Source organism: Sesamum indicum, linkage group LG8 (assembly GCF_026168435.1).
Source record: "Sesamum indicum cultivar Baizhima isolate 11 linkage group LG8, ASM2616843v1, whole genome shotgun sequence".
Classification (NCBI taxonomy): domain Eukaryota; kingdom Viridiplantae; phylum Streptophyta; class Magnoliopsida; order Lamiales; family Pedaliaceae; genus Sesamum; species Sesamum indicum.
The window spans coordinates 16,337,247-16,353,832 of record NC_142664.1 but is presented as its reverse complement, the minus strand read 5'-3'; the positions used below and the strand labels follow the sequence as shown (position 1 = coordinate 16,353,832).

Genomic DNA, 16,586 nt, shown 5'->3' with positions numbered 1-16,586 from the left:
TGGACATTTTAGACGATTTCATTTGGGGGGAATTATTGCAATTATAGCCTTCTTTATTGCTGAATTTTTTGGAAGCCTATGTATAGGCTTGTCCATTCTTCATTTGAGACACACCAAAAACAACAAACTCTCATTCTTGAGTTTTCTTTAATTCCCTCTTTCGGCTTCTGTATTGTGTCTAAGATTTGAGTCTCTTGTTTCGATAACAGCTTCTGAGTGTTTGATCGAGGTGTTCTTTAGTATAGTGCTAAAATCGAAAGATCTGTAACCGTCTTATTTTGGGAGAAATTATGTTGAACCCAGTGCACTGCTGATACGAGGCGTATATTTTCTTCAAGGCAAGCAGCAATTCTGCAATTCGGTTAAAAATGAACGACTTCAAATTGGACTGAGAATTGTTACGATACAATTCTCGTTGTAAGTTTTTTATTTAAATTTTTTTTCGTAAATAGCGTTTCTAATTGCTTTATGTTATTTGTTCGAACGTGGCTTTATTTGCTTTTGATTTCTTAAATCCGATTGTAATATTATAAAACGTCGTTTCGATTGCTTGAAACCAAATATTTTTCCAACAAAGACACATACAAACTGTGTCATTTCTCAAGAGGTATTGGATCAAGTCATCAACTTTTATATTGCTGCAACAGCTTGGAATCTTGGTTTTTTAGGTTGGAATTTTTGTTCAAGATAAACGGACATGTAGTCTCCAAATACAAACTTAGGATACTTAGCAACATCGTTCACCGTATTATCAACCTTAGCATCAAGCAATGGTGGAGCAGGCTGAATGGTGGCCTTGAGGGGATGGATTGTAGAATGAAGCAATTGATCTCCTTTGCCAATCTGTTTGGTGCACAACCCTGTGTAAAATACTCTTGTACCTCCCATTACTCAAAACTTCAATTTGATCACCTATGTTAATGACTATAGCATTTTTCAAAAGGTTGTACATGAGTCCAAACCCCATCTTTTAACATTTGAAGTCCTTTCACCTCATCATCCTGAAAGAGCAAGACAACACCCCCAGCATCCCTGTGGGCTCGCAAAGCATTTACCTTATCCGGGTGTGGGCATGGTGGACAGTGACTTACCTTGGTGCCAAAAAATGCTGTATTATCGACTCCACCATCAAAAGCATTCTTGATGTAGCCTTTTGGAAAGCCTAAATTCTCATCCATTATATTCATGACTTTGTGCCCTTGTTTCTTCAATTCAGCTCTATATTCCTTCATGGTTTCCCTATAGTCAAAATTATGATTAGAGAAACACATAGCCGGTACTTAGATTTAATATTTGCATGAACAAAATTTATTCTTCTGAAATTTTATTTATTGTATGCAAATATTAGTTTGATTTTAGAATTTTGCATATGAACCAAAACTAAACTATTAAAATGTTACTCTTTTTTTCATTTTTTATAACGCTTCGTTTCAGTTATAGACATGTCTTTTTCTTTTTAAGAAATTTCCATCTTTATGGCGATTAAAATATATAGAAGCATTCATTTGAAAGAACAACTTTGATTAAATTGAAGCATAAGAAAAATATTAAGAAAAATTGTGTTTACTTGAAACCAATAGTTTTTTATGGCCACTCATCATCATTTTCATCTGAGAGTAGGAAAACATCCTCCCAATCCACATTCTCTATCTTCGCATCACTATTCTTTTCTACCAGCTCATTCAGCAACTGCACTGGTTTTGAGTTTATGAAATCTGCCTCCCTTTCCAATTTATAGCATTTAGTGGCCACCCTCTTCACCCTATCCAAGAGCTCCTCAGAGATGCCATGGTTGATTAACTGTTGCAATAAAGAAACCAATTAGACAATCCAACATTCAGTGAAATAACAAGTCATATTGTAGCCATGTATGTACCTGAAAGAATCCCCACTCTTGACAGTAATGATCAATCAGAGCTAGAGTATCGGCTCTCTCGTTTCCATCAACCTTTGAGAAATCAACAACTGGAATCCCCATTGATGATAAGTTGAAGAAACTAATTACCAACTTAAGTACAAAATTTAAGAACTTTTTCTTATTGCTAGTGTGTTGATATGATGCTCAATAGCTCATCTTTAGGCCTATTTATAATGCAATGTAGTATTACCCCTCCATCTTATTAAACTCATCAATATTATATATATATATATATATTTATATTTGTTTCTTTCTGAATATTGTAGAATTTTAAACCTTAATAGGGTGGACAGTGACAGAAAACCTTAATTAAGGTTATGGATCTTATCATCATTAAACCATTTACTTAATCAACACTGGTTATGAAAGCTTTATTTTGAAATTATTCCTATTGGATAAAATACGTGTGATTAAAGAAAAAAACAATATTATCAATAATTTATATTAAAAGTTGAATGGAGAGTAAAAATTAGAAGTTCATGTAACTTATTTTTTGGGCCAAGTTCAACATATTTTTGTTCAAACCCTAATAGAAAGAGTACAGTTATAAACAAAGCTTTCTAAAAAGAAGCGTACTTATAATTTCAAAAGCTTTTAAAAAAAATATAATTTTATTTTTAGACCAAGTTAAAGTTTAGTTAACCCTAAAAAATTCTATAGTAATAAAAGAATATTTAGACGGAGCACTTTCTATTTAAACTATGAACGTATTTATGTTGTTTGTATTTTTTTTCCAGGACTTTTTCTTGGTATATATTTTACTAATATTTGAGGGTGCATTTGAATTAATTTATTTAAATTATTTTAATAAATTTATTTGGATAAAATTTAAATTTAAAATATTCAAATCATTCAATTTTAATTTCAATCATAATTGTTTTCAGAATATTAATAGATTTTATAATTTTTTTAATGTAGATGCATTTCAAATCCTTTCCTCAATTAGAAGTACATCAATTCAAATATAACCTAATATAATTTCTATTCATTTGTATATGCAATATATCATATATATGCATAGATTTTTTTAGTTTATGATTGATTTAAATTATCCTATTTTATGCTAGGGTAGGTGAAATAATGCCAAAAATAAAACAAAAATGGGTTTTTAACCATATATGTGCTTTCTTCTTCTTATTATTTTCTGTTTTAATAAAAGCTACAATTACATGTGATTACATTAATATTTTAATAAATTAATTAATATTTAAAATATATATATATGTTGATTCAATCAATATGTTAATATAACAAATAATTTTGAAGCACATTATAATAGGCTTAAATATATTTTTGGTTCTGTAGTTTTGATAGTTTGGTATTTTTATTTTTTATATTTCAAAAGTTGTAAAATAGTTCTCTAACTTTTTGAAATTTCACGATTTGGGTCCTTCTATTGCCGAATTTTGCAAAACGTTGTATGAAAATATCATGTGCCCCTTGCGATTTTGCATTTTTATTCTTTATCTTTCCAGGAGTTGCAAAAGAGTCCTATAACTTTTTGACAATTTTTGCTGTTTTGATATTTTCGCTGCTGAATTTTTTGCAAAATTATCGAAATAAATCATATACTAGGTCATTTTTTTAAATTTATCGTCCATCTGGCAAAATTGAACCAATCATAACAAAACCCAATTTAAATGAACCATGTGAAGCCCATATAATTTATTCCGATAATTTTTGCAAAGTCCGACACTGAAGAAGGATCAAAATTTTAAAATATTAAAAAATTACAAGACTCATTGGCAATCCTCAAAAGATAAAAAAAAATGTCGAAATGCCAAAATTTATGACCAAAAATATATTTAAGTCATTGTAGTAAATCTACATAAAGTGAAATAGATATCCATACATGACGTGAAACTCGAAACTGATCATGAATACCCATCAATATATACCTTCATGCATGCATGCTATCTTCCATGATTTAGACCAAAAGATTTTTAGCACGTAAAGCAACATTCATACTAGTGGATCATGAAAATTACCAGCTATATATTTTCAGTTACATCATGAATGCCATTTTATTATAATTATTAAATATAATTTCTCATCACTTTATTAATACATATATAGAAATATTCTGACCGTCATTTTCCTTTGCTACTTTCGTAAATTTAATATAAATAGTGATTAATTATAATATTGCTTTCTCCTATTTTAATCGAAACCAAATGAAATCTTTATTTGGTTTGATAATATTTTATGTTTTTTTTAAGGTAAAACAATCTCATATGTATATATATATATATATATATAGTTATATCTGTATTTATCAACAATGCATAAATAATTTAAAATATTCAACTTTAATAAATAACCATATAAGAATATTAGAACTTGATTCGCCAAGGAAGTCTAACTTATTTGTTGGTTCGAGTCCCACTAATGTGTATGTATTTAATGATAGTTTTTATTTATTTTTTTATTAAAACGTACAAGATAATTACAGCGGGGAGAGCTACCTCCCTAAAATTTCTAGTAAAACCATAAACAATGAGTACTACTCCCTTACAAATAGAGCAACAATAAACAAGGAGTACTACTCCCTTACAACAAAAGACCCAAACAGGTGTCACGGAGAAATTATGGCAAGTCAAAAAGATTTTTGTTATCGCACCACGTCGTGGATCGCACAGCACCTGCAAATAAATCTGAACAAAAAGCCAAGCCAAAGTGTATGTAATATTCCAAAAGGATAAATAATGAACATAAGTATAACCGTGGAGAACAAGTTTGTATGGCTAGCAGCCTTTGAACCTCTAGAAGGGATTCATAAGACCTGCAAAAGATAAAACAACAAACAACTAGATAAAGGAGATCAACAGAAGTGATAAGACCAAAAGGTAACCAGAGAAATATTGGTCCCAACATCAACCAATATGGATGAGTAACCTCCTAGGACCCCATATAGGAACAAACAAAAAACAACACAGAAAAGTTCAGGTAGAGCAACAAATAACAGCGAAGAACTAGTCAGTAATGAAATACCCCCCAATTTCATGAAAAAATATGTTTAGCTGAAATTAAAGGTATCTAGTACTTCTGATTCTAATAGCAGGCAAGGAGTAGGCGTCAAGTCTAATCAAATCGTTAGGAATACTAGTGATATTATTTGGGGATAAAATGGTGAGATGTTGGCTGAAACAGGCTTGGTTGGCAAAATAATCGGCCACTTGGTTACCCTCTCTAAGGATGTGTGTTATCTTGAACTCAGTTTTGGATAGAAGCTCTCTAATTTGTTGCAGCAAGTTTTGAAGGTGCCATGGCCTTTGGGGGGGAGAGGAAATAAGCTTGATGGCGATGTTGGCATCTATTTCCACCCATATTTTCCTAATATTGTTATCAATGCACAATTTAACACCTCTATATATAGCATTTAGTTCTGCTGCTGTATTGGACATGAGGCCAAGATGTTCCTGGAATGCAAAGACAGTCTGACCAAGATGATTTCTGATGATGCCACCTGCTCCTGCAACTCTGGATTTCCTTTTAAGGCCCCATCCGTGTTCAATTTGAACCATCCCCTATCTGGCTTAATCCACTTAACAATAGAGATTCTAGATGATATCTTCTGAGGGGGAAATGAAATTTTAAAAGGACAGGCAACAGATCTGTCCCCTTTCCAGTAGCTCTCATGAGGTTGGTTTTACCAATCAAATGAAGATAATTGAGGGTTTGAAAGATAATATGATAAGCTTTAAAGGAGCCCCCTCAAATATAGCAGCATTCCTACAAGTCCAAATGTTCCACATGATCAGCGGGGGAAGAATATCTCTGATGTGAAGCTGATTAGAAATATTACTTTTCCAGACTTGAAGGATCATTAAAAAATTATCCGTGACAGGAATATGGAGGTTTTAATTTTTTTTTAAGATAATTCTTTATATTAATATAATATTTGTTCTTAATCATTCATGTTTTATAATATTTATTACATTCGATTATTTCATATTTATTCAATTAATTAAATTCATAAATATACTTAATTAAAAAAATTAATTTAATTTAATTATATATATTAAAATTTATTAAAATATATAAATTTATTTATTTATTTAAATTTATTAAATATATTAATAAATTAGAAAATATAAATAAATTATAAAATTAGAAAAGATTCTGGTAACGGTAAAGAAAATGTTACAAATCAAAATAAATGATCGTTCCAAATACCATTATTAAAATAGTTTTAAACAAATGCTCCTAAATTGCACTGACCGTTTCAAATATCATTACTAAAACCATTTAAATAGTGGCTAACTGTTTCTAATACTATTGCTTTTTCAGTTTCACGTATGTGTTCCAAAGTAAGAAAGATTGTTCCTATTACTATTACTAAAACAGTTCTATAAACGTGTTCCTAACTAAGACTAACCATTCCAAAAATCATTGCAGAAGACTGTTCCAAATATTGTTCCTATATTTATCACGAAACAAATAAAAATAGTTTCAAAATTCAAGCACGGGTATTGCAAAGATCATTACAAATGTAGTCATTCCAAATTGCGTCAAAACCGTTCCAATTAAAAAAATTAAATCTTTTTTTTTCAAAATCAATATTAGGAATGGTTTTCATATAGTATTACATTTCCCGACCCAAATAGGAATGGTCTTGCCTGATCCGTTTCTAAATTTTTGTAACGCTATTTGTAAGGACGAATTTCCAACCATTCAAACAATCGCTCTAAATAAGTTTGATGTCGTACAAACCGTTACAAGACAAAAAAAAATGTTCCTAAATCCGCTCCAAATCCCACTTTTTCTTTTTTGTAGTGGAAGATTTCTTTGACAAATACTAAAAAGAGATGAAATATGAAATACTTGAGAAAGATTTTCGGGAGGTATCATCATAGAAAGAAATCTTAAGATGTGATAAGCGAAAAAAGTTGAATCCAAGTTATATAAGCTATATAAATTACCAAAAGAGGTGGGCCAATAGTGAATCAATTAGCATTATTAGTAAATTTGTCATTGGTACTTAACGTGTTCTATGTTTCTATGTTACACGAAACATATCTAATTCTAGGTGTGTTGTGAATGAACCAAGGATAGTAATTTAGATAAATTAACATATCTAGAAGAACCATTATAGATCTTAGATATAAGCGTAAAAAAAATTAAGAAACAAAGAGATAGAGATGGTGAAAACAAAGTTAATTCATCATTCTCTCAAAGAGTCCACTCAGGATTTTGAGAGGCATACGAGAGAAAAGAACCCATATTTAATCCATAAGTGGGCAATTTAATCTAATTTCAAGGATAAAATTTTTATTAGGAGGAAAAAATTATAACATCCATAGATTTTATACATAATCGAGGGTTAATTGTTAATTATTCTTTAAAAATCTAAAGTTAAACATAAATAAATAATAGATTTAAATTAAAATATATCAAAATTTAAATAAAGTAAATTGGAGTTTATTATAATATTTGAAAGTAAATTATATTAATTAAAAAAATTGAAAGAATATAATTTTGAAAAAATTTTAAATTAAATTTTAAAAAAAAATAAAGAAAGGGGTGGAAGTGGCGTGGGAGCCATCCCACCGCCTCACCTCCATCTATCTATCTATCTATATATATAAAGTATTGTTGTAACATTAACAATTGAAACCCAAAAGAAAACTCACACTCACACACACTCGAAAGGGGAATCAGCACCAAGTAACAAATTCTGATTTCAACTTATTAATTAATTAACATATTAATATTATTTGTTTAGTGTATTTATTAAATTTTATTTATACAGTTTGATTTAATTATTTAACCAAAAAAGTTATGAATCGGACTATTTATAATTTAGTGATTAATTAGATATCTTATTTGCTTTAAAAATATTATAGTTAGATAATTAAATGTTGAATGACTCCAAGGTGGAAAAACATGGACTCTAAAGACTCTCTCTCTTCTGTCTCATACACTCGCACACACTCGAAAACATGCACTAGGACTCTAAGCTTGGACGGAGATGGTGACGGTGGGGATGCAGCGACGGTGAGGATGGGTCTGCAGGTGATGGCGAGCCGATCGGTCGTCATGAATACGGTGATGGAGCGGGAAGTGGAAAATTGCAGCGTAATCGTGAGGCAAACGAGATGTATAGCAAACCGTTTTCGCCGGCATCTTCCTTAAGGCCGGTGGAAGGCAATCAGACGGCCATGGCAGGTATGTTTAATGATCTTGTGGAGTTTGTGTATCTTTGCCGACGTTTTAACAATGACAAGTGGATCGCGGCCTAGAATGACGACCATTCCCGACTCGCGAATCTGCTGTTTGACGCTGGTAAGGTTACGGATTTTGATCCTCTTGATGTTGAGGAGGACGGGGACGTGATTAAGGGGGAAAAGATGATTCTTTGATGACTATATGCACGCCTCCCTTGTGCCGGCGAAACTAGGGTTTCGCGTTGCACATGCGCCGTTGGCTGCGATGAAGATAGCGACTGGCTCTGCTCTGGCTAGAATAGATTGCCCTGGTATTACTAGGGATAGAGGTCGAATACCCATGGAGAAAGAAGACTCCTCGTCAAAGAAGGGGGAAAGAGGATTAGGAGGAACCGGCAATGGTGGCGGCGCGGTTTTTGCATAGCCAACTGATTTTAATATTGCGGAGTTCTTAAAGCTGGCATACAGGGTCGTTGATGGTGACATAGCCTCCATGGCTGCGCTTAGAGATCTGCAGATTTGTTGTGAGGAGAGGTTTCAAAGCAGATCTTTGCAACAGGCGCGGTGAGAAACTGCAAGAGATTGCGATGCCTTATTCCCATGTCTATGACAGGTAAGCAGACTGGGGAGATACACTTCCCGTCGGAGAAGAGGGCCGGTGCATCAGATATCGTGAGAAGTAGACTGCTGATCGTAATTTGCAGCAGGAGCCGGAATCGCGGGTTTCCGACGACCTTGCTCTCTTGCCGGCGAGTTCATGCCGGCGACAAGATGGTACTGCTGCTCATAGCAGACCAGATGCGCATGATGATTTGGCTGATGTGGATGATGAAGCGATCCATGAGGAGGATGATGGGGCATGCGATTTGGCATGCGAGGAGGATGACGACGGGGGGCTTTTGGCGGACGACGTGGCTGTACATGTCGAGAATGGGGAGATACGTGCTGGTGGGGATGCGAAAATTACACATGATGAAGCATCCAAGGATACTTCCTTTGAACCGATAAAATCTAGTGCCGCCGGTTTATTCATTTGCAATATTCCATTACATGCTTGCCCCGGGCCGTATGTTGAGGACAAGATCGCGGATGCATTTAATAAGTCATCTCGGAAGACTCTTTTGTATATCGCCCTTACTATACAAAATGGTGAAGTCTTTATGCGTCCAACTTTGAAATCTATGAAGAGTGGATCTCGTCGATGGAGATCGACTGCGGTGGGGTATTTTCTTGGAAAGCACCCTTATTTTTACCACCTAAAAGAATACACCCAATCAGTATGGCTTGCAGTACGGGAGGTCACTACGACAGCGAATGGATGCTTCTTCTTCCGACTTAAAATGATAATAGATATGGAGGAGGTTATTGAGGGTGGTCCATGGCTGTTCTAGGGGCCGCCTATCGTTCTCGAGAAATGGGAATCCGGAATGGTGATGAGGAAATCAAGCACATGCAAGTGCCTGTCTGGATCAGGCTACGCCACCTACCAGTGGAATTATGCAAGGAGGAGGGGCTTAGTACGGTAGCTAGTAGCGTGGGTAAGCCATTGTACCCGGATGCTATTACTAAAGCATGCACGAGACTGAATTTCGCTCGTGTATGCGTGATGCTTGATATCAGCTCCAAATTGCTAAAGCACATTATTATCATGACTCCGTACAAGGATGGAGGGGAGTCCCCATGCAAAATTGACATGAAATATGAGTGGTTACCACCCAAACACACTACGTGTATGACATTAGGCCATAGCACTAAGAATTGTGCGGAGAATAGAGATGCAAAACCAATTAAGCCTCCAGTAGCAGTTTATGTGCCGAAAGTGGGTGCCTCTAGACCGAATGATAAGGGACTGGATACACGCCAGTCCACTAGTACGGATAAGCACGCTGAGGATCGAGATAAACCGGCTACGGCGATGGGTCCTAGTCGTAAGGATAAAGGTAAGGTCATTGTGACTTATAACGCTTTTGATGTCTTACACTTGCTTGATGATACAGACGCACTTCCCGGGGGTCCTAATATATGAACAAGAGGGACTACCTGCTAGCTGTCAAAGATCTAGTTGTGGAGTTCAGGTTACATTTTATTGGTCTTCTTGAAACCCGTGTTCAATTGAATAATGCTGCTCGTATACAGACCTTCTTAATACCTCAGTGGAAATGGTTTGTGGATTATGTTATGGTTGGAAATCGTATTTGGTTAACATGGGATGATAATATTATTGATATTGATGTGCTCTCTTTAGGACTTCAATTAATTCATACACGGGTCACGTTACGATCTATGCACGAGCTCATTATGATTACTATTATTTATGACGCTAATGAGGTGGCGAATAGAAGGGACCTTTGGGCCTCCTTGGAGGCACTTGCTCTTAATTGCGTTGATATCCCATGGATGGTGGGGGGATTTCAATGCAGTTAGAGACCTCAGTGAAGTTTGTGGTACTTCGGGAGATATAAGGTTGGCGATGGAGGTATTCAATTCATGTATTCAGAATAGTGGATTGTTACCATTGCCTATGCAGTGGGGAATGGTTTACTTAGCATAACTGTAGTGCTAGCCCTCGTAACCTTTGGGAACGACTGGATAGGATTCTCATTAACAACTCTTGGATGTTAAGATTTCCGACACTGTCCTATTGATGCCTTACCCCTCGCATATCTGATCACTCGCCCATGGTGATGGCTGGGAAAGCTCAAACGTAGTTTGGAGGTATATTTCGATTTGATAACTACCTTACATTTTCACCGTCTTTTATCTCAAGTGTGCAGAAAGTATGCCAGTATGAGATAGTGGATCTTCCTATGTATGCGGTCACTAGGAAGCTGAAAGCCTTGAAGCCGATTTTTCATGCCATGAGAAGGGAGAAAGGGGATCTTTTACACAACCTCCAATTGGCGAAAGGATTTCTATATATGGTGTAACAATTGGTAAGTTCGAATAGACATGAGGAGTTGTACCTGTTTTTGGAGCATTGTTGTTGATTAGTATATGCCAAAGCAGCCAAATTGGAACAGAACGTGCTACAACAGAGGGCAAAGATGCAATGGATTAAGAGAGGGGACTAGTGCACGCGTGTATTCTTTCGCAAGATTGCACATCGTCGGGATGTGAAGAGGGTGTTGCAGATTAATGATGCCCATGGAACCACGCACACTGACCCAAATGTGGTGAGTGAGGAGCTTGTCTCCTACTTTCAGTCCTGACTTGGAGGAAATCGACGACGGAAAGTGCTGGATTTAAGATTTATTAGCCTTTGGGCGCGACACATTATGGATAAGGATGAAGCTGTTCAGCTTATCAAACCTTTCACTGCTGAGGATGTGAAACTTGCAATGTTTGATATAGCAAAAGATAAAGCCCCAGGGCCAGATGGGTATTCTTCGGGTTTTTTCAAAGCTGCATGGCCAGTAGTGGGCGACGAAGTCATTAGAGTTGTCCTGGATTTTTTCACAACGGGGAGAATTTTGAAGTAAGTTAATTGTACTCTCCTGGCAGTTAGTCCCAAGGTACACTCCCCTATTACTATTGCTGATTTCCGACCTATCTCCTGTTGCGATGTTCTTTATAAGGTTATTGTTAAACTTTTGGTGCAACGTTTGAGCTTGGTCTTGGGCAAGCTGGTTAGTCCTTGTCAGACGGCTTTCATACCTGGTAGGAGTATTGGGGATAACATCATGATGGCCCTAGAATTATTTACTGGTTATAACCAGAGGTGTTTACCTCCACGATGTGTGTTGAAGGTAGACATACGCAAAGCCTACGATACAATGGAGTGGGATTTTGTCCAAGCAACACTTCTTTATTCGGGGTTCTGGTTGTTTTTATGCGATGGATTGAAGAGTGTATTACCACCCTATCCTTCTTAGTAAGCTAGAACATGATGCATTTGGTCTTCCGACAAAAGATTGATCAGGACGGACGATTCCAATTTCATTGGAAATGTGAAGCCGCCAAAATATTCCAACTGGGTTTCGCTAATGATGTGCTCTTGTTTAGTCGAGCAGCGGTTGACTTTGTGTGTGTTTTCCAAGAAGGATTGAAATGCTTTGGTGATTGGTCGGGGCTACGGTTCAATGCTCAAAAGAGCCATCTTATTCTATCCCAGGCGGCACAGGATATCAAAGAGGAACTGTTGACAATGCTTCAGCTCCAGGAGGGACAGCTTCCAATGAGTTATTTAGGCCTTCCCTTGATCTCATCTAGGCTTTCGATTGCTGCTTGTCGTCCCTTGCTGAATAAAATTGAGTCTCGTATTGTTGGATGGGAGGGGTTGGATTTATCATATGCGGATTATTACGCTTAGCAGATTTTATCACACAAATTATTGTGTCTAGACCAACATTTGGGTCAAGTTTCGCCGAATTCTGAGAGCGTTCCAAATTTAGCTGTTAGTATTACTCTTATTAAAGCAAGTTTATTTCCCTTTTACATTAACTTGTAGTTATTATTACTCTTAGAAAATTTACCACACAAATTCCTAGGTCAAAACCAACGTTTGGGTCAAATTTCGTCGAATTCTAAGAACGTTCAAAATTTAGCTGTCTTGCACGGTTTTATTAAAGCAAGTTTGTTTCTCTTTTATACAAAGTTGTAGTTATTATTACACTTAGCAAATTTACCACACAAATTCTTGTGTCAAGACAAACGTGTGGGTCAAGTTTCGTCGAATTCTGAGAACGTTCAAAATTTGGCTGTTTGCACGGTTTTATTAAAGAAAGTTTGTTTCCCTTTTATACAGACTTGTAGTTATTATTATGCCTAGAAAATTTACTGCACAAATTCTTGTGTCTAGACCAACGTTTGGGACAATTTTAGTCGAATTTTGAGAACGTTCAAAATTTAGCTGTTTTTTTTTTATTAAAGCAAGGTTTGTTCCCTTTTATACAAATTTGTACTTATTATTACGCTTAGCAAATTTATCAATCAAATTCTTGGGTGTAGACCAACGTTTGGGTCAAGTTTTGTCGAATTTTGAGAATGTTCAAACTTTAGCTGTTTTGCACTGTTTTATTAAAGTAAGTTTGTTTCCCTTTTATATAGACTTGTAGTTATTATTACGCTTAGCAAATTTACGACACAAATTCTTGGGCTTAGACCAACGTTTGGGTCAAGTTTCGTCGAATTTTGAGAATGTTCAAGATTTATCTGTTTTGCATTGTTTTATTGAAGCAAGTTTGTTTCCCTTTTATACAAACTTGTAGTTAATATTACGCCTAGCAAATTTACCACACAAATTCTTGGGCCTAGCCCAACGTTCGGGTCAAGTTTCGTCGAATTCTGAGAACTTTCAAAATTTAGCTGTTCTGCACGGTTTTATTAAAGCAATTTTGTTTTCCTTCATTACAAACTGATAGTTATTATTATGCTTTGGAAATTTACGACACAAATTCAGTGGTCTAGACCAACGTTTGGGTATAGTTTAATCGAATTCTGACAATGTTCAAAATTTAGTTGTTTTACACTGTTTTATTAAAGCAAGTTTGTTTCCCTTTAATACAGCTGTTTTGCACGGTTTTCTTAAAGCAATGTTTGTATCCCTTTCATACAAATTTGTAGTTATTATACACTTAGCAAATTTACCACACAAATGCTTGGGCCTAGACCAACGTTTGGGTCAAGTTTCATCGAATTCTGAGAATGTTCAAAATTGAGCTGTTTTGCATGGTTTTACTGAAACAAGTTCGTTTCCCTTTTACACAAACTTGTAGTTATTATTACGCTTAACAAATTTACCACACAAATTCTTGTGTCTAGACAAACGTTTGGGTCAAGTTTCATCGAATTCTGAAAACGTTCAAAACTTAGCTGTTTTGCACGGTTTTATTAAAGCATGTTTGTTTACCTTGTATACAAACTTGTAGTTATTATTACGCTTAGAAAATTAACCACATAAATTCTTGTGTCTAGACTAACGTTTGGGTCTAGTTTCGTCGAATTATGACAACGTTCAAAACTTAGCTGTTTTGCACGGTTTTATGAAAACAAGTTTGTTTCGGTTTATAACAAACTTGTAGTTATTATTATGCTTAGCAAATTTTCCACACGAATTTTGTGGTCTAGACCATCGTTTAGGTCAAGTTTAATCGAATTCTGAAAATGTTCAAAATTTAGCTGTTTTGCACTGTTTTATTAAAGCAAGTTGGTTTCCTTTTTATACAAACTTGTAGTTATTATTATACTCAACAAATTTTCCCCACAAATTCTTGGATAGACCAACGTTTGGGTCAAATTTCGTCGAATTCTGAGAATGTTCAAACTTTAGCATTTTTGCACTGTTCTATTAAAGCAAGTTTGCTTGCCTTTTATACAGAGTTGTAGTTATTATTATGCTTAACAAATTTATCACACAAATTCTTGTGTATAGACCAACATTTGGGTCAAGTTTCGTCAAATTCCGAGAACGTTCAAAATTTAGCTGTTATGCACGATTTTATTAAAGCAAGTTTATTTTCCTTTTACACAAATTTGTAGTTATTATTGCTCTTAGCAAATTTACCACACAAATTCCTAGGTCAAAACCAACGTTTGGGTCAAGTTTCGTCAAATTCTGAGAACATTCAAAATTTAGCTATTTTGCACGGTTTTATTAAAGCAATGTTTGTTTCCCTTTTATACAAACTTGTAGTTAATATTACGCTTAGAAAATATACCACATAAATTCTTGCATCTAGACCAATGTTTGGGTCAAGTTTCGTGTACAAAATTTTTAACTGCTTTGCACGGTTTTATTAAATCAATGTTTGTTTCCCTTTTATACAAACTTGTAGTTATTATACGCTTAGCAAATTTACCACACAAATTCTTGGGCCTAGACCAACGTTTGGGTCAACTTTCGTCGAATTCTGAGAACGTTCAAAATTTAGCTGTTTTGCACGATTTTATTAAAGCAAGTTTGTTTCCCTTTAAAACAAACTTGTACTTATTATTATGCTTAACAAATTTACCACACAAATTCTATGGTCTAGACCAACATTTGGTCAAGTTTAATCGAATTCTGACTACGTTCAAAATTTAGCTGTTTTGTATTATTTTATTAAAGCAAGTTTGTTTCCCTTTTATACTAATTTGTAGTTATTATTACGCTTAGTAAATTTACCACACGAATTCTTGTGTCTAGACCACGTTTAGGTCAATTTTCGTCGAATTCTGAGAACGTTCAAAATTCAGTTATTTTTTGCATGGTTTTTTAAAGCAAAGTTTGCTTCCATTTTATAAAAACTAGTAGTTATTATTACACTTAGCAAATTTACCACATAAATTCTTAGGTAAAGACCAACGTTTGGGTCAAGTTTCGACGAATTCTGATAACGTTCAAAATTCAGCTGTTTTGCACGGTTTTATTAAAGCAATGTTTGTTTTCCTTTTATATAAATTTGTAATTATTATACACTTACCAAATTTACCACACAAATTCTTGGGCCTAGACCAACATTTAGGTCAAGTTTAATTGAATTCTGAGAAAATTGAAAATTTAGCTGTTTTGCATGGTTTTATTGAAGTAAGTTTGTTTCCTTTTATACAAACTTGTACTTATTATTAAGCTTAGCAAATTTACCACACAAATTCTTGGGTGTAGACCAACGTTTGGGTCAAGTTTAATCGAATTCTTACTACATTCAAAATTTAGCTGTTTTGCACGGTTTTATTAAAGCAAGTTTGTTTTCCCCTAATACAAACTTCTTGTTATTATTATGCTTAGCAAATTTACCGCACAAATTCTGTGATCTAGACCAATATTTGGGTCAAGTTTCGTCGAATTTTGGGAACGTTCAAAATTTAGCTGTTTCACGATTTTATTAAAGCAATGTTTGTTTCCTTTTTATACAAACTTGTAGTTATTATACACTAAGCAAATTACCGCACAAATTCCTGGATTAAGGCGTCGTTTGGGTCAAGTTTCGTCGGATTCTGAGAACGTTCAAAATTTAGCTGTTTTGCATGGTTTTACTGAACCAAGATCGTTTCCATTTCATACAAACTTGTAGTTATTATTACGCTTATAAAATTAATCACACAAATTCTTGTGTCTAGACCAACGTTTGGGTCAAGTTTCGTCGAATTATGAGAACATTCAAAATTTAGCTGCTTTTTATTAAAACAAGTTTGTTTCTCTTTATAACAAACATGTAGTTATTATTATGCTTAGCAAATTTACCACACGAATTCTGAGGTCTAGACCATCGTTTGGGTCAAGTTTAATCGAATTCTGAAAATGTTCAAAATTTAGCTGTTTTGCACTGTTTTATTAAAGCAAGTTTGTTTCCTTTTTATTCAAACTTGTAGTTATTATTACACTCAACAAATTTTCCCCACAAATTCTTGGTAGATCAACGTTTGGGTCAAATTTCGTCGAATTCTGAGAATGTTCAAACTTTAGCTGTTTTGCACTATTTTATTAAAGCAAATTTGTTTGTCTTTTATATAGAGTTGTAGATATTTTTACATTTAGCAAATTTATCACACAAATTCTTGTGTCTAGACCAACATTTGGGTCA

General features: G+C 34.6%; 1 pseudogene; it reads right to left on the bottom strand.

Moving 5' to 3' along the window:
* Positions 1–615: 615 nt before the first annotated feature.
* LOC105179623 (1-aminocyclopropane-1-carboxylate oxidase 5-like) lies at positions 616–2,015 on the bottom strand (annotated as a pseudogene).
* Between the last annotated feature and the right edge of the window lie 14,571 nt (positions 2,016–16,586).